Below are 21,603 nucleotides of genomic sequence, written 5' to 3'. Positions count from 1 at the left end.
CTGTGGTGGTGCTTTGGTGGTGCTGAGGTGGTGGTGAGTGATGCTATGGTGGTGCTGAGTGATGCTGTGGTGGTGCTGAGTGATGCTGTGGTGGTGTTGAGTGGGGCTGTGGTGGTGCTGAGTGATGATGTGGTGGTGCTGAGTGATGCTGTAGTGGTGCTGAGTGGTGCTGTGGTGGTGCTGAGTGATAATGTGGTGGTGCTGAGTGATGCTGGGGTAGCGCTGAGTGATAATGTGGTGGTGCTGAGTGATGCTGGGGTAGCGCTGAGTGATGTTGGGGTAGCGCTGAGTGATGCTGGGGTAGCGCTGAGTGATGCTGGGATAGCGCTGAGTGATGCTGGGGTAGCGCTGAGTGATGCTGCAGCAGTTATGTCATACAGGGACAGATTCTTTTGTAGCAAGCAAGGGGTGAGTAAGTGATGTGCGCTGAATCACAGGATGTTCAGCAGACGTCCAAAGCCCGGAGCCGGCAATTCTGAGCGTTAAGCCACACCCTGTCTTTGTTCCGTAATGACAGCCAGAGCAGAGAGCGAGAGAGTGGGGGCTTGTACCTGGCTTAGATGCTTGGTATGTTGCGCAGGTCAGTGTTTTAGGGTATAACTTACGGCGACAAGCCCTTAGCCGTGGGCTGCACGCATGCCCCTAGAATTATGTTCTGACTTCTCTGCATTTCTTGCTGGGGACACAGATTAAGTCGCCGATCCTTTTAATATCTTTCCCCTGCCATATAAAGATGTGTTTACCGAGTCCCACGCTGTTTAACTGTAAACAATGTAAGTATGCTTCAGCTCACAAGTATGAATCCGCGCAAGGGCAGCTCTGCCTTCCATCCTTCAGCGCACGCTACGTTGGGATTTAGTCCAGTTATTCGCAGCGCTTAGCATTTGTAAACTTGCGAAGTGAGGCCGTGGTCACGATCTATATTATTTTCAGTTCTTAGAAACAACAGCAGTGCGCAATCCTCCCTGTCCGTGGACAGCTGATAAGATTTCACCGGGTGCTCGTGGCTGGAGGTGGGTAGACTTTGCTCGCTCGTGCACACGCCCGGGGCGAGGCAGATTCTAAAGTACACACCCTGCTCGTTGCGTCTAGGCCCCAGCCATTCATTCGCATTTACAAATGAACGTACCTTGTAATGAGACTTAACAACGGGATTTGTAAGAGTTAAAAAAACTAGAGTCAGGGAGAGCTGGGCCCAACGGACGGTTGTATGTATAGTGTCCTGGCGAGATGGTGAGCTAGGCGTGTATGAAAAGAAGGTAGGCACTATACTTCTGTGAGGGCAGGCTCTGAAGCTGGGGAGAGAGAGTGCAAGTTGCCTAAAGAATTGGAGTTTGTAGTATTTCTTTCAAACATGCCCCTAGAATTACTGAGTCTCACGCTGTTTAAATGTAAAGCGACGTGCCTCGCGCGGCATCAGGAACGGACGGTTGTATGTATAGTGTCCTGGCGAGATGGTGAGCTAGGCGTGTATGAAAAGAAGGTAGGCGCTATACTGTTAAAATGTGGAATTTCAAACCATTCATTAAGCAGGATGGCTCTGTCTAGTGGTCCTTGTGCAGTGTGTACTGAGCCGTGTGGTATGATGTGATGTGTAAAGTCCAGTAGCCTTGCTAATACATGTTTATGTGATCGAATCTGGAGTGATAGGGTATGCTGGGTTGTTTTTGGGGTTGACAAGTGAGAGGAAAGTGTACAGAAACCTGGCGGGAGGATCCTATTTGAAATGCTAACTTTGTTCAGCTGTGCATGTATGTGTTTCGAGGTTGTAGATGGTTGGTGTGAGTCAGTAGCAGAGACAGTAAGGTATCATGCAGATGAGGCGAATGATAACTGAAAGGGGACAGGAAAATGAAAGAAGTGGAAGGAAAAAGACAGGAGGAAGGAAAAGGTGTAGAGAAAGGAAGGTGAAGGAGGAAGACAGTCGGAAACGAGGACGGAGGAGGGGAAGGGGTGAGTAGACTTAAGAGGAGAGGCAGAAGGATGAGAAGGAAGGAAACGAGGACGGAGGAGGGTAAGGGGTGAGTAGACTTAAGAGGAGAGGCAGGAGGGAGGATGAGAAGGAAGGAAACGAGGACGGAGGAGGGAAAGGGGTGAGTAGACTTAAGAGGAGAGGCAGGAGGATGAGAAGGAGTAGAGAAGGGTGGGAGGGAATTAAAGTGGGAACAGCTAAAGGAACAAGGTTTGGAGATGGTGGGCAGAGAAAACTGCAGGACGAGGATGGTTGGTGTGAGTCAGTGGCAGAGACAGTAAGGTATCATGCAGATGAGGCGAATGATAACTGAAAGGGGACAGGAAAATGAAAGAAGCGGAAGGAAAAAGACAGGAGGAAGAAAAAGGTGTAGAGAAAGGAAGGTGAAGGAGGAAGACAGTCGGAAACAAGGACGGAGGAGGAGAAGGGGTGAGTAGACTTAAGAGGAGAGGCAGGAGGATGAGAAGGAAGGAAACGAGGACGGAGGAGGGGAAAGGGTGAGTAGACTTAAGAGGAGAGGCAGAAGGATGAGAAGGAAGGAAACGAGGACGGAGGAGGGTAAGGGGTGAGTAGACTTAAGAGGAGAGGCAGGAGGATGAGAAGGAAGGAAACGAGGACGGAGGAGGGAAAGGGGTGAGTAGACTTAAGAGGAGAGGCAGGAGGATGAGAAGGAGTAGAGAAGGGTGGGAGGGAATTAAAGTGGGAACAGCTAAAGGAACAAGGTTTGGAGATGGTGGGCAGAGAAAACTGAAGGACGAGCACTGGGGGAGGGCTATTAAATGAAGTGGGCGGAGAGGAGCCGAAGCAAAACAAGCGGCCCGGGGGTGGGGAGCGGATCACCGTGAAAGAAGTGTAATTAGGGGGAGGAGAAGTGAGGCCGGGTGTGCTTGGGGGAGTAGAGATGCGAGTCACGGCCTGCGGCCTGAAAAGTGAAGTGAATAATTAGGGGAGGAGAACTGGCAGAGGCCGGCCGAGCGCATGCTGGGGATGCCTGTGGGAGGGAGGCTGATGCCTTTCATGTGGGGACATGCGCGTGCTTGTGGTCACGTGATGCTCGTGAACTGTTGGAAATCCGCTTTTTGAGAGCCTTTTGAGAGCCTTGGGTTTAAGTCTTGGTTTAGCGGTGGTTTAGCGGCATTAGACTCGCATATTCATTCCTGCGGAATGGAATAGGCGAGACCTAAAAAACAGACCGAATCCTACTAAAAAAAAACCAAATTACGGTCGACATCAAAAATTGCTAAAAGCCTAAAAAATATATGCATCGAAGAAGGAGGCATGGCAAACGACATACCCCAATACAACTGTGTAATTTGGAGGAGGTGGGAGGGAGGAAACCGATATTTAAATGTAATCGGATATGGTGCTGAAATTACACACAGGCAAACAGAAACAGAGCAGAAAACCAAGAAAAAAAGTAGTCCCGCAGAGAACAAACAAAGAACTGTAGTGTGATGAGACAGTACTTAGTCCCTGCTGCCTGGGAGGAACGGAAGAGAGAAAGGAGGGACAAAGAGACAGGACTGACCACTGGCAAGCAAGAATTTTTGAAGGACACTGACACAAACAAATCAAAAGGTGGGGGATGGCTTTAGCCCAATATAATGTGGAAAAGTAAATTTTGCCATGTTCTGTGTCCCTACGCCTCATCCATCATATGTTATGTGTGCATGACCAATATGCATATGTTATTCCCCATGCCTGATTAATGACGCAATTCCAGTTGTGTCCACCTCTAGTATGCTATTTTCCAGTCTTCGTGAATACTACGAATATCAGGCCTATGTAAAGTAATGTTGCCACGTTTCCCAGTGTGCACGTTATTCCATTATAAAATCCCCGTTTCTAGGCCTCAAAAGGGCCCAGACCACAGATTCAGCTCCTGTCTCCTGAAAGCCTCGCTAAGGAGCGATACAGCCCCCACCTGTATCCTCGACCCTTCACTTACTTCCTGCCTCGCAGTGCCCGGTGCAGCTTGGCTCTGCCTCTGAGTCTGCCAAAAAGTATGTTATAGTTCCAGTTATCAGTTCAGTCCTCCTTCTGCATTCCTAAGCTACTGAACTGCATCAATAATTTCCGTCATTGTCTAGCCTTCTCGGCTCCACGTTAGAGAAATACTGTATTTAATGGTCATTTAGTATTCTTCATCACGCACTACATGTAGAATAATGCATGGTCCAGTCTTAGAATCAAGTTAGCTTTTCCCCTCATGACTTCTAGTTTATATCAACATGTTCCCTAAACATCAGATACCAGATAGGGTTTAGGTACATGTCGCCCCGACCCTTCAGACTCTAGTCTCTGCTCCTAGCACAGAATTCATAGCCCCCAGCTTCTCCTAGTAACACGTCATTGCTAGTTTTCGCGCACCATTAGGTTAGAGGTCCCGGCTCCTTAGGTAGCCCCCTCCAAAGTTTCCGCCCATTCATGACATATTCTGTTACGTTTGCATCACATGTCTATGTATACTCCCAGTTACACCTCTTTTTACTGTTATCTCTCGCGACTGCTACGCGTCACGCCTTCTGCTCCACCCACTGCTACGCCTACTGCAATGTAATGCTATGTATTTGCGCTATGTATATAAATCAATGTTTTGTTATTGAATGTGAGCGCGCTCATCCCAGATCAAGCCCCAGCAGCTGCTGGGTCATCCTATGCAGGTCGTCCTGATCCTGTCCTTATGCTGTAATAAAACCTGCAGAAACTCCTACTACCTCGAATCTTGACTCTTATTTTATTGAGCTATCTGTTATGCTATAAAGTCTAGTCAAAAATAGGGTATTATTTATTTATTTACCACATAATGGCGCCCGAATAGGGACTTGCCCTTTCCCCACGCGTCGGTGAAGCCACGCCGACCCCCTGACCCTCTGCAGTCGTGACGGAACTCTTCTGCGCAGTGGCAGATATTTCTGCTCAAGTATCCCTCAGGCCCACGGAGGAGACGGAGGAGGCGGTCCAGCATCCGAACGAGACGGTGGAGGAACGCGGCGAGTCCCGACCAGAGCCCAAGCCGAGAGTCCAAGGTCCGAGGTATCCGGAGGTCCACCCGTAACTGAAGTCCGAAGTTCGTCGTCCGTCGTCCAGTCCCGTTCGAGGCCTTCCGTTCCGTGCTGCCCGGTGAGTACCATTGCTGGGGTAGTATCTAGACAGGACCAATCTAAATTGACTCCTGGTCCGTGGGTTGGTGGTACCCAAGCCCACAAACGAAGTGTTCACCTAGGTGGATACGGGTCTTGATGCGTTCCTTTATGGGACCGGTATGTTCCGTACTGTTACAGCAGTGCATCCAGTAACTCTAGTCTGTTCCGTTCTCGAGAATTCTGTTCTGTTTCTGTTTTCAGTATTTTCAGGTAGTATTCTGTTCGAACTGTTATGTTATGATATTGTTTAATGTATTTCCAATGTCGTGGTATGCCTGAATTGTTTTCCCAATTGTTATTGTTTTTCGTGTATTGTATTGTGTTCCGATTCAAGTTTAGAATGCCGCTTTTTTCCAAGTTACGTCAGTTAAAAACTAGAAAGGGTCTGTTAGAGGAAGCAGTTCCTGTCCCGCCTAGGGACAGTCCAGGTCATTTTATGTATCAGAAACATGGCATAAGCGCCATAATGTACCTAGGTTTATGGGTAGAGTATACCAAACAGTTAGAAGAAAAGTATAGATGGCCCGTATCGGGTACATGGGATACTGAATGTATCATGAGAGTAGAAGAAGCATTATGGAAAAAGAAAGCCAGACAGTCACAGAAAGATGCCATCGAGTTATGGCGCAAGGAAGCTCATAAAAGAACGGAAAAGGAAGTCAGAAAGTCAGAGTTAAGTAGAGAATCCCAAGAACGAGCTCAAGAAAGAGAATTAATCGAGATAGGTGAACAAGTCAAAGCCGAACAGTCAGACAGACAGAGGCATGCCCTTATTAAGGGTATGTATCCTCTCCTTGCCGAAGGCCTGCCGAAAGCGACCCCAGAGGCACCCAGTAATTTCCCGCCACCATTAATTCCGACCAAGCTACGTCACAAACCGACCGCAGCTGATATTTTTATTTCGTCCTATTTGGACGACACAGTCCCCGAATATGCAAATCCTGTCCGCGCTCCGCCAGTCCCTATAAACCAGGTAATTCATGCTCCTCTAGACACCGGGGTGCCCTTAACAGCTCCCCCGGCCCAGTCCGCCATACAAGTACAATTACCGACCCCGCCAGGACGAAGAATGTCAGTCGACGATTCTAGTCTAGGGGCCGCAGGGGGAGGTCTTCCTCAAACCCCGCCGCCACACAAACGTTTATCAGCACTCGAATTACATGCTCAAGCATCACAGCGTACTCCTAAAAGTAATAAGTCTGTCACAGAAATCAGGCAAGCCCTTAACGAATGTGTCTATGATCCAGTTCCAGGCGAATATACTATGGTTTTATATTCCTTACGTGTAAGGAGGGTGACCGAGTATCTAGTCACCTTGCCGAATATGAAAGAAGATCTAGACAGAATATATCGTTTCATCCGTACAGGGGATGATCCAGAAAGTATTGGCGAGATTATGTCTCAAAGGAAAGCCGAGATTCAGCTCATGATATTAAAGTTCCTGATCAATTGTTTAATAAGAGAACAAGATTACCCGTCCAAAGATCCGGTCGAAATGAGAATCCTGACAAGGTGGAGTGATAATATAGCCGAGGGTAAGCACAAGACCGTCAGTGCCATGGAGAGTATGTACAAGAAAATTCGTAAAGAAATAATAAGGTTACACGACCAGCGTAAAGCAGCACAAGTAAGCGAGAAAGAAAGTATCTCTGACCCTGAAGAGGAAGACGAGAATCCCGCCAGAATAGCGTATGTAGGAAAATCCAGATTTCCAGATCGCCATTTACGTCTAGAACCCAAGTCTATTTTTCAACATCTAGCACCAGAACAAGGTTCCCTAGAACAAGTATTTCAAGCTACCGATCACATTCTGAAATCACGAGTCGGTTACAGTGAACTAAGTACTATGCATGAACAAGAACTAGCCCGATCAGCAGTCCGATGGATTACTGATTCTACCACTTTTCCAGACGAAATAGTGGCACAAATGTTTCTGAAATTGCCCCCAGCCGAGCAACGACTGGTGGGTATGTATATGATCCAGCACCTCATCACTCTGTATGAGGGTCAACATTCTGATCCAGGTCCGTTGCACGATATCCTGAACGAGTTACTCCAGTATAGATGGAGAGGTCTAGGTACCGATTTAGTTAGTGTCATTCTAGAACAGCGTCACAAGTATAGAACGTTTTTTGAACCCGCATTTTGTTCATGTCTCACCCCCAGAAAGTAAATCATTCTACATAGACAGACAGAATCCGTTACGAGAAGTCCACCCAGTCCAAGGGGCGGGTGGCGTAATGCAACGAGTGTTTGTATACACTCCGATTTCAAAGATGGAACTTCTTGAAATGAAGAAATTAATTCCCTGTCATGACAAAGATCCAGCAGGGTTCCATAGAGAATTAAAAGACATGCTCCGTATGGGAGAATACACTTACCCAGATATCATTAAAATGTTAAAGGTCCTGTTACCCGCAGGGGTGTATGAAAAGTTAAAGGAAAAAGAATGGGAGGTGGGAGAGAAAAAGATCGATTGGGCAGCTCTAGAAGCTGAAGACAAGGCACGAGTACCAGGTACCGGTCTTGGAGATAAATGTAAAGATTTACCAGAATTATTGATTCAAGTTTTACCCAGATTATTGACAACTAGGAAAGAAGACTGGGATGCAATCTCAGCCTGTAAACAGAAACAAGATGAGGATATTAGTGATTTTTATTCTAGATTTGAGAAATGTTTCAGTATTAATAGTGGTCTCAAGACAAGTAGTGAGTCATACCCTCATCTTTTCGTTACTAAATTAGTCGAGAATTCAAGTCCACAAATTAAAAATCGAGTTTTGAAAGTCGAAAGCACCTGGCAAGCCAATACTCCGTCCCAGATGCTCCAGATGCTCCAGTATCACCAGAATAGAATCAGGGAAGAGCAAGAACACGAGAGAAAACGTATGAAAGACACGAAAATGAAAGTGCTAGTAGCACAATCTGTTCCCCAAGACAGTCAGAAGAGGGGTCCGAATCAAGTCAGTCATCCTGCAGCTCCCGTTAAAGGGAACTGCAATTATTGTAAACAGCCAGGTCATTTTATAAACGAGTGTGCAGTTCTGAAACACAACATAGCTACTGGTAAGACTAAAGAAAGACCACGTCCGCCGAGACAAGAACAAGTTTCACAGATTCCTCAGTTACAGAATGCACAACAGACAGTTTCCGCACCGCAGCCTATTGCTGCAACACCGCATGTGACATCACAGATGTACCAGTATGCACAGTCCGAGTATCCAGAGTATCAGTCATATTCATGAAACAGCCTAGAGAGGGAGGTAGGCTTGCCTCTCATCGAGATACCTGTAGATCAAGAAGGTCCCTATGTTCACAGTCAAGTATTAGGGAAAGACAGAAAGTTTTTGATCGATACAGGGGCAAGTAGGACCACAATTAGTCACGCCGAAGTTCCAGGGGCTCCGCTCTCAGGCTCAAGAAATGTTTCCCTTGGATTTTCAGGAAAACCAATAGTTAATGAAATATCTAAGCCAGTTACTCTAGAAGTAGGTCCATTGTCCCGCACTACTGATCTGTTACTTACTAAGTCATGTCCAGAAAACCTATTAGGTATTAAGACACTGAAAGAATTAGGTGCAGTTATTTGCTGTTCCCCAGAGGGAATACGTCTGTTCCTACGTGACTTTAAGGGTCACTATGTGTTACGAGATTTTGATTCAAGATTGTCTAAAGTTCCGCAGCATTTATGGGCGCAAGGTCCAACTGATGTAGGTTACATGCAAATCACACCCCATCGTGTGACTCTCAAACCAGGTGTAGTGTTACCACGAATCAGACAGTACAGATTGCCACCCGAGGCTGTAGCAGCCTTATCCAAAATTATTGACGAGCTCATGGCTCAAGGAGTAGTTGTAGAAACTGACTCCAATGTATGCAATTCTCCGATCATTCCAGTCATGAAACGTTCTGATCCAAATGCACCCCCAGTATATCGATTAGTGATTGATTTACGAGAGCTTAACAAATGTATTATTCCTCAGTACCCAGTTGTCCCAGATATTTCTTCCCTGTTAACTGCTATTGATTCCGAAGCCATGTTTTTCACTGTCATAGACCTCAAGAATGCATTTTTTAGTGTTCCAATTCATCCAGACAGCCAGTTTCTTTTCGGATTCTGTTTAAATGGAAGGAGCTATATGTTTACACGCGCTCCTCAAGGTTTCACAGAAAGCCCTAGTATTTACAGTCAAGCACTCAAGAGACAACTAGACAATATTCACATGCCAACTGACACTGCCCTGCTCCAGTATGTCGATGATCTATTGATCACAGCCCGTTCTGAACGTGTTTGCGAGCGAGCATCACTTACAGTTCTGTATTTTCTAGCCGAGATGGGGCACAAGGTGTCACCTTCGAAGCTTCAATTCTGTGTCCAGCAAGTGGTATACTTAGGACACTTGCTGTCCAAGAGGGGTAGGCAGTTGACACCCGACCGTATCCAGTTAATAGCGAGTCTTCCCCAGCCCAGAACCCAGAAGGAGGTACGTGCCTTTATCGGCCTTACTTCTTATTGTAGACAATGGATTCCCCAGTATGCATTTCTAGCCAAGCCACTGATACAGTTAACGACACAGGAGGCAGCCGTATCGACTGTCCTCCCTTGGACATCTGACCATACACTTAGTTTTAACGAGTTAAAGAAAGCCCTATGTCAAGCTCCAGTTCTAGCTACACCGAACTACAGTAAGCCTTTTACACTTTTCGTTACTGAACGGGAAGGTACAGCATTATCTGTTCTCACACAAGATCAAGCAGGTCAATACAAGCCCTGTGCTTATTTTTCGAGCACATTAGATCCAGTCGCCCAGGCGTTGCCTGCGTGCCTCAAGTCAGTTGCAGCCACAGCACTAGCTATCAGACAAAGTGATTCCATAGTTTTAGGACATTCCTTGACAGTACAAGTCCCACATTCAGTAGAAGTTCTTTTAAACCGAACACAAACTCAGCACTTGACAATCGCACGTTTGACAGGTTATGAATTGACACTGTTCCAGCCACACATAGAAATTAGACGCTGCAACGTTCTGAATCCTGCTACACTGTTACCATCAGTTAATCCAAATCCAGACCCACATGATTGTGTGGAAGTAGTTAACATTACGACAAAGCCAAGACAAGACCTGACAGACATTCCGTTACCAGATCCCGACCTGACACTTTATGTGGATGGTTCATGTATGAGAACTAGTACAGGAGAACTAGTCGCCGCGTATGCGGTGACTACTGACACTGAAGTTATTGAAACACACCGTATTGATACCCTGTCCGCTCAAGCAGCAGAGCTAGTCGCTCTGACACAAGCCTGTATACATGCCAAGAACCTGAAAGTTAATGTTTACACAGATTCACGTTACGCATTCGGAGTTGTACACGACTTCGGAGTGCTCTGGCAGGAGAGAGGTTTCATGACTTCTCATGGAACCAAGATTCAGCATGGTCTCCTTATTCAAGCCCTGTTAGATGCCATACATTTACCGACATCTATTGCTATCATGAAATGTAAAGCACATACGAAAGTCACTGACATTATTTCCCAAGGTAATGATCTAGCAGACCGCACAGCCAAGCTTACAGCACAGACTCCAGACATTCCAGTTAATCTGACACATACTCCAGATCCGATTAAATGCATGACAGTTAAAGACCCTACTCAAGATGTCATAGATATACAGTTACATGCTACTCCCGATGAAATCAAGAAATGGTCTGAACAAGGAGGGGTCCAGACAGATCAAGGATGGTTAACGAAGGGTAGAGCCACATGGTTTCTCCCCGATTCTATGGTTCAAATCATTATCAATACCGCACATAGTCCAGCCCATTTAGGAGAAAAAGCTATGTTAGACAGTATCCAGTACATTTGGTTCAATAAGCATTTACGAGCTGCAGCCAAGCAGAAAGTCCGTACCTGTATGATATGTTGTCAGTTTAACCCAGGTAAAAGTGTCCCGGTGGAACAAGGTGGTTTCCAGCCCCCTGACCACCCTTTTGAGGTCCTCCAGATGGATTACATTCAGATGGAGCGATGTCGAGGTTTCAAGTATGTCCTTGTAGTTGTATGCGCTTTGTCCAGGTGGACAGAAGCATATCCAGTCCCAGATTACACAGCCGCGACCACTGCCAAGCAGTTGGTTCGTGAATTTTTCCCTAGATACGGACTCCCTAGAGTCGTATATTCTGATAACGGTCAGCCATTCTCCTCAGAGTTGATGAAGCACGTTTCCCTGTTGTTAGGGTACCAGTGGAAGTTTCATTGTGTACGCCATCCTGAAGCAGCCGGTCTCGTTGAGAGACATAATCAGACTCTGAAAATTCGAATTGCTAAAATATGTAAAGACAAGGGTGTGGACTGGCTAGTAGCTCTGCCAGTCGCTTTGTTTTATATGCGCATGGTCGCACATTCCAGATCAGGTCTGTCCCCGTATGAGGTCGTATTCGGCCGCCCCCCTAACATGTGGGGTACTCCTAGACCCCGAAGTATTACCGATGTTTCATGTAATATGCTGACAGATTACCTAGCTTCCTTGATGTCTGCCCTCAACTCATGTCGTTCACAGGTTGCCGCCGCATTTCCAGACAATACCGAGGTGGCACCGCACGAGATCGTTCCAGGCTCCCTTGTGATGATCAGAAATTTCGACAGATCAAGTCCGCTGGAACCACGTTGGAAGGAGCCACGTCAGGTCCTCTTGACCACCCGTACTGCCGTCAAGTTGGAAGGCAGGAAGGGGTGGGTCCACCTTTCTCATGTAAAACTTTTCAAAGGATTGAAATCAGCCTCCAAAAACATATCTAAAAACATTTCCCAGGATTCGAAGGATTGCCAGAACATTGTTTTAAAGGACTGTCCCGCACAAGACATTATTACAACCCCTCCCTTGTTAGAGAAAACTCCGCAACAGGAGTATAAGCTCAAATTAAGGTCTAGTAAAATAAGTCAGTCAGTTTGATTGTATAAGTCCTCCCCTAGGTGAAACGGTTAGACTGTTTCTGACATGTATAAAATAGACCCCCATAGTGAGAGAGTCAGTCGAAGTTCACTTCAATGTATCGTTTTTCTGAGTTTCCTATTATTTCTCAGCATAATGATTTCCTGCACTAGTTACGCACTTTTCCTGTGTTTTCCAGTTCCTCATGTAAATATGTCTACTAATGCTACAGTAGAGCACACGTTTAGTGATCTGCCTCCTCACGAATATTCTTACCGCCTCGCTATGCGCAACAACACATTTATCCGTATGTTACATTATTCACACCAGACCAGCAATGCCACTAATTGTTGGGTGTGTGGTCGACTCCCCCCTTTCCAGACACCGAAGGGAGTTCTGCCACTCTTTCCTTATCCATTCTCACACAATGGTTCGTGTGGAGCATGGTCCACGTTAACGTCATCCTCAACAGATATGTCTTTTCTTAACAGTACATGTTTTCCAGACAAGCAAGGTCTCCCCCACAGAACAGGTTTAGATCTAGAAAATGAAGTATATAATTTAGGTAATTATTCGTCGAATTTCATGGTCCTGAATGTTCAGTCTGATACTACTCCAGACTTACCTGCTATTTCAGTACTACCTGTCAAAGGCGAATTATGTGTCCGTAGTTATGGTTCTGTACGCATAGGTCATAGTGAATGTACTACTGTTATCCAATATAGTGACAGTGGGAAATCTATTTTCAAAGCTTCACGTCATTCTTATTTTATTTGTGGTCAAACTGCATATGTCCGTCTGCCCCTCGATTGGGAGGGAACCTGTTACATTGCCTTCCTACTGCCACCTGTTTTCCTAGCCCCACCTGACTATCATAGGAATTCCTTCCTAGTACATACCAGACACAAGAGAAATCTCCCGATTGTCGATTATACTGAAACTGCTGCAGAACAATTCATTGATATTGATAAAGGTGTGTTCCCTTATTTAGGCACAGTTGTAAACAGTAAGCTAATCCGTAGGTTAACAAGAACCCTTGAAGCTGTAGTAGATGAGACTGCCTCCGCTCTAGGTAACCTAACCGAAGAACAATCTGCTATGAGATTTGTCGTTTTGCAGAATCGTCTCGTCCTTGACGTCATACTGGCCGATAGGGGCGGGGCCTGTAGAGTCATCGGATCCAGTTGCTGCATTTTCATTCCAAATAACGCGCCGTCTGTTTATTCAGCTATAACCAGACTCCATAAGATTGCCCATCTGTTGCACCAAGATTCAGGCACCTGGACATGGTCCGGTTGGTTCTGGAATGTAATTTCCGCATGGGGATGGAAAGTCCTGTCCTTTCTAGGTATTGCAGTAGCGATCATATTTAGCTGCTGCCTCTGTATACAATGTGGCCCTGCGATTTGCAGCATGTGTGCTACCTCTTGTATTCCTAGTCCCAAGCCCCGTTCTAAATCCCGTTCCAAGACAATTCGAGATGAGCAAATGGTACTGTATGAAATGATAGATGGTATCATGAAAATTGATGTTTCCTGATGGAAACGTAGTGACAAGGAGGGAATGTGGAAAAGTAAATTTTGCCATGTTCTGTGTCCCTACGCCTCATCCATCATATGTTATGTGTGCATGACCAATATGCATATGTTATTCCCCATGCCTGATTAATGACGCAATTCCAGTTGTGTCCACCTCTAGTATGCTATTTTCCAGTCTTCGTGAATACTACGAATATCAGGCCTATGTAAAGTAATGTTGCCACGTTTCCCAGTGTGCACGTTATTCCATTATAAAATCCCCGTTTCTAGGCCTCAAAAGGGCCCAGACCACAGATTCAGCTCCTGTCTCCTGAAAGCCTCGCTAAGGAGCGATACAGCCCCCACCTGTATCCTCGACCCTTCACTTACTTCCTGCCTCGCAGTGCCCGGTGCAGCTTGGCTCTGCCTCTGAGTCTGCCAAAAAGTATGTTATAGTTCCAGTTATCAGTTCAGTCCTCCTTCTGCATTCCTAAGCTACTGAACTGCATCAATAATTTCCGTCATTGTCTAGCCTTCTCGGCTCCACGTTAGAGAAATACTGTATTTAATGGTCATTTAGTATTCTTCATCACGCACTACATGTAGAATAATGCATGGTCCAGTCTTAGAATCAAGTTAGCTTTTCCCCTCATGACTTCTAGTTTATATCAACATGTTCCCTAAACATCAGATACCAGATAGGGTTTAGGTACATGTCGCCCCGACCCTTCAGACTCTAGTCTCTGCTCCTAGCACAGAATTCATAGCCCCCAGCTTCTCCTAGTAACACGTCATTGCTAGTTTTCGCGCACCATTAGGTTAGAGGTCCCGGCTCCTTAGGTAGCCCCCTCCAAAGTTTCCGCCCATTCATGACATATTCTGTTACGTTTGCATCACATGTCTATGTATACTCCCAGTTACACCTCTTTTTACTGTTATCTCTCGCGACTGCTACGCGTCACGCCTTCTGCTCCACCCACTGCTACGCCTACTGCAATGTAATGCTATGTATTTGCGCTATGTATATAAATCAATGTTTTGTTATTGAATGTGAGCGCGCTCATCCCAGATCAAGCCCCAGCAGCTGCTGGGTCATCCTATGCAGGTCGTCCTGATCCTGTCCTTATGCTGTAATAAAACCTGCAGAAACTCCTACTACCTCGAATCTTGACTCTTATTTTATTGAGCTATCTGTTATGCTATAAAGTCTAGTCAAAAATAGGGTATTATTTATTTATTTACCACAATAAGAAACTACAATAGGTCTCGAATGCTCGACCTAAAAATACAATAAAATCAAGTATAAGTGTGGCAATTCTTGAAGCATATCACAGTAGAACATGACTCCGAATGAGGAAAGCTAAGGGTCTTCTGTGCTCTCGCTCTTAAACATCGTCCGGAGGGGTGAGCACCAGTTATCATTCACAAACCTACTGCTTGCAAGAAGCAGTGCCTAACATATCTGGGCATGGAACCATGCTTGCACCGGCTGAGTATGAGGATTTATGGCCATCCAATTTTACTACTCTGTGCTAGCTATTCTCTTTGTTTTCTGTCTCGTGAGCAGGCCACCATCCTTTACGCATCATAATTGTATGGCCACGTGGCACTTTACAAATAAATTCATAGATTGGCACCCTTTCACGTGGCACTACTCAGTGCTAGTAAAGCCCCTTGAAACTCAGTCTACACCAGTTCCTTCTACCAGAGAAGGAAGCGTCTGTTCACTGGTGGCAACTTCCGAACTCCATGGAAGTTGGGTCAGGAGACCTTCAACAAATCAAACTGGCTAGTTTGAAAACTCTAGATAAACATTTAGAGTAATCAAGGATACACTCACCTTCATCTCTGGAAACCCCACCCAAGCAGTTGGAATAGCTCTGTATGGAGAGCAAGTTGTTTTATTTTTTTTAAAACTTTTTTTATTTAAACACTTAAATAAACTTAGCAGCACAGGCTAGTCAGCGAACAAATATCTACATGGTGGCATATCGAGCCAGTCCCGTCACATCAAAGAAGGAAAAGCACAGTACGTTGAAGACTCATAGGCAATTGTATCAAAACACCACATGACATTGGACACATTTGAAGGTACAGTTAATGAGTGAATTAAGTTGTGTGTTAATTCGTTTTCGTTATGTCGTTTTTCGCGCCAGTGGGAGCAGGGAGGCCGTCAACTCGTACTACGATTGGCCATTATTAATCACACTCCTAGTGTACAATTAAGAAGTACCAAATGCCGTTGAAAATAGGTAGCATCATAATCAAGGCTACGACGGTGTAGGACTCTGTTTGATTTTTAATTGATTTTATTCAGAATCTACTAATTAAGAACGGTGGCTCCCCTTGATGAACAAAGCAACCATAACTATAATCTGAGTATGACCAGAATTATTAGATGTGAGTAGCTGATTCTAGCACACATCCAACGAAGGGCATATCATCACACCTGCCCTCCCAGTCTAATACAAGCAAATTTCCAAAAATATTCACTCATTGAGAAACTGTCCTGAAGAAGGTGTAAGAATTGTTAATATACCGAAACGTACGTCGACAAACTTCTCTGTATGAATATTGTGATTTGGTGATCAACTACTCTGTATGAATACTGCGATCTGACTTATTATTCTGTATGACTAATGTAACCTGAATTATGTAATGTTTTTAATTATTTTTTTTCATGCTTCTCATGTCCTGATTTTAACTTGTTTTTAATGTTTAACAATCAATGTTTAACATGTATTGTACTTAATAAAATGCAAAAAATATACCTTGGTATTAACAAGTAAATAAGTTGTTTCTTTGATCTGGTGTGATTTCACAGTGGTTTTATAAATAGTATGGCATGGTTACCTTTGACTGTTAGTTTGAGATTCTATACTCTGAGTGCATAGGGACTTTCTATTTCTGTAGCGTATCTTTCCCCTGTCCCTGATTGGATTGTCTAGGGGTCCTCTCTTTAGTTTTTGTTTAATTCAGGGGCAAACAGATACAGTGTTACCTATCTGTGACTCTATTTTTTTGTTTGGTACACTCACAGGAGCCAGGAAACTATCAAGCAACCCCACCCACACCTCTATATCTTCTGGTAGCTTCTCATCTGTTCTACTACTCTTCATCTCAATCTCTTCTGCTATAAACCAGTCGGTAACGTCTCTTTCACAGTGGGCCAGCAGGGACGCCTCCTGCCCCATCCATGTAATATCAGTGTGCTGTCTAGCCAATACTAAAGCAGTTGCAGGTATTTGTAGGACATCTTTTTTCCTTTGTGTCTTGCTATATTACTCTGCCGGTAAAACTGAGGCGTAAGGGTTCCCTGCAGTGCTGGGTATGTGTAATTCTGTCCACTACCTGGACCCAGCAACCATGCACCAATATGCAGCCCCATGCCAGAAGCAGGAAATCCACTCCATCAAAGCTACAACGGGAGCAGGAAGAGGCTTTTCTCTCAATTGTCTCACTCTGCCATACATTGTGCTGCATGCTGCAACACTGCAGCTCGGTGATAGAATTCCAGTTGTTGTGCCTCCAACCCTTCATCCTCATAGTTCCTCATCAGTGTAGTCCTAGCTACTCTACAGCACACGCCAGCCCATACCAAGAATGTGAGTAGGGCATCCAGCTTTATAAGCTCCAGGGAGAGGACAAAGGGATTGTTGAATAGTGTAGAGCTTCATCTTCATCTTTGGAAATGCAATCCTGTCTACAAGTGAGATCGTCGGGTGTTCCAACAAGCAGCAGATGATTTCAGAGAGTCCACGACTCTGCCCATGTTGTATTGCATTTGGGCCTTTCTCGCGTGAGCAGCCATTTAACAGAATCTATCCCGCTCCCAGTGAAGGCCCAGATCAGGGAGACGTTCGACCTGGGTCCCAGCCAGTGCCACGAGAGGAAACAACAATGACTTCCTCTGATTTAAATGCAGACCAGTCATCCAGCAGCCCACCCAGGGATTCCTGCAGGCCCCTAAGCTAAAACAGTAAATCATCCCCATATAGCAACACCAGGTGTGTGACCTCCCCACATGTATGCACCACCGTGCCATGATCGTTAGGAGCTCTAGTGCCAAAGCGGACTACAAGGGCGACAATGGGGAACCCTGACCTGTGCCTCTTCCTAACTCCCAGCCCTCAGATCAGAGAGGGCCCAACCTAATCTGTGCCTTTCGCCTCGTGTAAAGCAATTGAATCGAATCATGACATTTTGGGCCTCAGCCCTTTAACACTTCTATGAGCTAGCCCAGTCTACAGTGTCAGATGCCTTTTCTATATCATCATACCAGGACCATCTCCTCACTCTTTCCCTCTCCCTCATTCCGCATAAGCCATCTCAGGTTCATACCTGTGTTGCGGCCCAGGATAAACCTGCATTGGTCTTCATGAACCAGATCACCCACCACAGGGCCCAGACGAGGATGGAAAACCTAAGGTGTAGATGGTTCTGAGGTAGCTACTAAGTCATCTAAATGCAAGGTCTAATGGTAATTGCAAGGCATTGTCATGGTGATGATTGCCCTTCACATTGCTAGAAACTTCACCTTCGTCTAAGGATCCCTAATGTGTGTGACTAATGATGCAGGAAGTTAATCTGTGTAACAGCAGCTTCTGATATGCAATCAGTTAGACCGAGGTTCAGAAAGTATATGGCAAAGACTGAAATCCAGAGCCGGCGCACCTAATCTAAAGCTTCAGTCATAAGTAACTAAACCTACCTACCTAGGTTACAGCTAGATTGATGGGCTTGTCCTGTGGAAAGGCAAACTCAAAACATAGCTGCAAATTATAGCGGTTCTGGTGGGTAAACAAATGATTTCTTCACTAGGGCACAAACAATCGCAAAAGTATTCTTCAACTTTGATAACAGCGGAACACAAACCTAAACCCCAAAAATCTGCAAAGAAATCCACTTCATCGAATGTCAGTTTCACTTTTTACTGAAAATTGCAATCAGAATGTTTATTTTAACTTTTAAGGCTGTCAAGACAAAAAGTGACATATATTACAGTGAAGTGGGTGCTCAGTGACTGTGGTGATGTGAACGCATTATATACAGGTGCAAGCATAAAATATTTACAAAAAGATCAAACTAGATATACAAATGAGGAATACGGTCAGAACAAAATAAATCAATGTCTCCAGTATAAAGCAAGCCTGCTCATTATTCTAAACCAATAGACTTATTGTAGCTGAGCCGACGTTTCAACCCTGAAAACAGCCTAATTCATTGATGTCATAGCGGGTCTTCTTCAAGGCTGGGGTGCTGTAGACAGCCCAAACGGGGGGTAGAATCACTCAAGATGACCTCTTCAATTTGAGGCTAGTAGTTGCCTAAATCAATTCAGGGACCAACAATATCCTGCAAGTTGTAGTTTTAAATCCTGTCCGAAGTCTTTGTTATTTTTAGAATTTTTGTACTTTTAGAATCCACAGGATACTGAAAAAAAGGACACAAATTTGGCGTGAATAGCTTCTATGGACCAAACGTTATGGAGGCCTAACTTTCCCAAATAGCCCAAAAAATAACTTCACACTGGAGGAGGGTACGGTGAGGAGGGGGGGTGTTTATTCGTCTGGCACAAAAGGAAATCGGACCTTAGGGTCTTTAGGAAATCTTTAGGACAACAAGGACAATGTCACTTGCTCTACTATTCTGTGTTCCTCCAAGTCTCCCAATCAAAATGGCACTTCACTTGTGTGGGCAGGCCTAATGGCCTTGACAGGAAACGGGACAAGACACAACATATACACATCACATTTTTCCATTGAAAACTACCCCTTTTTTGTGTAATGTGCATAGCTGTGGATTTTGGGCCTTAGCTCTCTCGGCATCTTGGGAAACCCAGCAAGCCTGGACATTTGTGAAAACTAGACACCTAGAGGAATTCAGGATTGGGTGACTTGCGTGGCTCTTACTTGGTTGTGGTACCCAGAATCCTTTGCAAACCTCAATCTTTGACTAAAAAACACTTTTTCCTCACATTTCTGTGAAGGAAAGTTCTGGATTCTATGGGGAGCCATACATTTCCTTCCACCCAGCATTCCCCCAAGTCTTCTGATAAAAATAGCACCTCACTTGTGTGGGTAGGCCTAATTACCGCAACAGGAAACGGCCCAAAACGCAACATGGTCACATCACAATTGTTTACCGAAAACTGACCCCTTTTTTTTGCAATGCGCCTAGCTGTGGATTTTGGGCCTTGGCTCAGCGTGCATATAGGGAACCCTAGCAAACCTGTACTTTTTTGACAACTAGACATCTAGAGGAATCCAGGATGGAGTGACTTGAGTGGCTCTCACCAGGTACTTTTACTCAGAATCTGATTCTGGAAGAATATGGCACAGAAATGCAAGGAAATGTGTGATTTTGGTTACATTTTGAGGTTTCCAACCCTCTCTCTCTGCTCCTCCACCCCTCTCTCTCTGCTCCTCCGCCCCTCTCTCTGCTCCTCCACCCCTCTCTCTGCTCCTCCACCCCTCTCTCTCTACTCCCCCACCCCTCTCTCTCTCTGCTCCTCCACCCCTCTCTCTCTGCTCCTCCACCCCTCTCTCTGCTCCTCCACCCTCTCTCTGCTCCTCCACCCTCTCTCTCTCTGCTCCTCCACCCCTCTCTATCTACTCCTCCACCCCTCTCTCTCTGCTCCTCCACCCCTCCCTCTCTGCTCCTCCACCCCTCTCTCTCTGCTCCTCTACCCCTTTCTCTCTGCTCTTCCACCCCTCTCTCTCTGCTTCTCCACCCCTCTCTCTCTGCTCCTCCACCCCCTCTCTCTGCTCCTCCACCCCCTCTCTCTGCTCCTCCACCCCTCTCTCTGCTCCTCCACCCCCTCTCTCTGCTCCTCCACCCCTCTCTCTCTGCTCCTCCACCCCTCTCTCTCTGCTCCTCCACCCCTCTCTCTGCTCCTCCACCCCTCTCTCTCTGCTCCTCCACCCCTCTCTCTCTGCTCCTTCACCCCTCTCTCTCTGCTCCTCCACCCCTCTCTCTGCTCCTCCACCCCTCTCTCTCTGCTCCTCCACCCCTCTCTCTCTCTGCTCCTCCACCCCTCTCTCTCTACTCCTCCACCCCTCTCTCTCTCTGCTCCTCCACCCCTCTCTCTGCTCCTCCACCCCTCTCTCTCTGCTCCTCCAACCCTCTCTCTCTGCTCCTCCACCCCTCTCTCTCTGCTCCTCCACCCCTCTCTCTGCTCCTCCACCCCTCTCTCTCTGCTCCTCCACCCCTCTCTCTCTCTGCTCCTCCACCCCTCTCTCTGCTCCTCCACCCTCTCTCTCTGCTCCTCCAACCCTCTCTCTCTGCTCCTCCACCCCTCTCTCTCTGCTCCTCCACCCCTCTCTCTCTGCTCCTCCACCCCTCTCTCTGCTCCTCCACCCCTCTCTCTGCTCCTCCACCACTCTCTCTCTACTCCTCCACCCCTCTCTCTCTGCTTCTCCACCCTGCTCTCTCTGCTCCTCCACCCCTCTCTCTCTGCTCCTCCACCCCTCTCTCTCTGCTCCTCCACCCCTCTCTCTGCTCCTCCACCCCTCTCTCTCTACTCCTCCACCCCTCTCTCTCTGCTTCTCCACCCCTCTCTCTCTGCTCCTCCACCCCTCTCTCTGCTCCTCAACCCCTCTCTCTCTGCTCCTCCACCCCTCTCTCTGCTCCTCCACCCCTCTCTCTCTACTCCTCCACCCCTCTCTCTCTGCTTCTCCACCCCTCTCTCTCTGCTCCTCCACCCCTCTCTCTCTGCTCCTCCACCCCTCTCTCTCTGCTCCTCCACCCCTCTCTCTCTCTGCTCCTCCACCCCTCTCTCTGCTCCTCCACCCCTCTCTCTCTGCTCCTCCACCCCTCTCTCTGCTCCTCCACCCCTCTCTCTCTTCTCCACCCCTCTCTCTCTTCTCCACCCCTCTCTCTCTGCTCCTCCACCCCTCTCTCTACTCCTCCACCCCTCTCTCTCTCTCTGTTCCTCCACCCCTCTCTCTCTGCTCCTCCACCCCTCTCTCTCTGCTCCTCCACCCCTCTCTCTCTGCTCCTCCACCCCTCTCTCTGCTCATCCACCCCTCTCTCTC

At 46.5% G+C, this 21,603-nt stretch overlaps 1 protein-coding gene and 1 long non-coding RNA gene across 2 annotated transcripts in view; both read left to right on the top strand.

Annotated features, from left to right (window-relative positions):
* LOC144770951 (uncharacterized) overlaps positions 1-21,603 on the top strand; it is a 197,945-nt gene that overhangs the window by 72,326 nt on the left and 104,016 nt on the right. The gene's annotated exons all lie outside the window — the stretch shown is intronic.
* On the top strand, positions 3,167-16,335 carry LOC144767897 (uncharacterized). The gene is made up of 2 exons (XR_013598378.1): positions 3,167-3,578; positions 14,819-16,335. It is a non-coding gene; the product is annotated as an uncharacterized LOC144767897 (long non-coding RNA).

This window comes from Lissotriton helveticus, chromosome 7, assembly GCF_964261635.1.
Source record: "Lissotriton helveticus chromosome 7, aLisHel1.1, whole genome shotgun sequence".
Taxonomy (NCBI): domain Eukaryota; kingdom Metazoa; phylum Chordata; class Amphibia; order Caudata; family Salamandridae; genus Lissotriton; species Lissotriton helveticus.
This window is presented reverse-complemented; position numbering and strand designations above follow the sequence as displayed.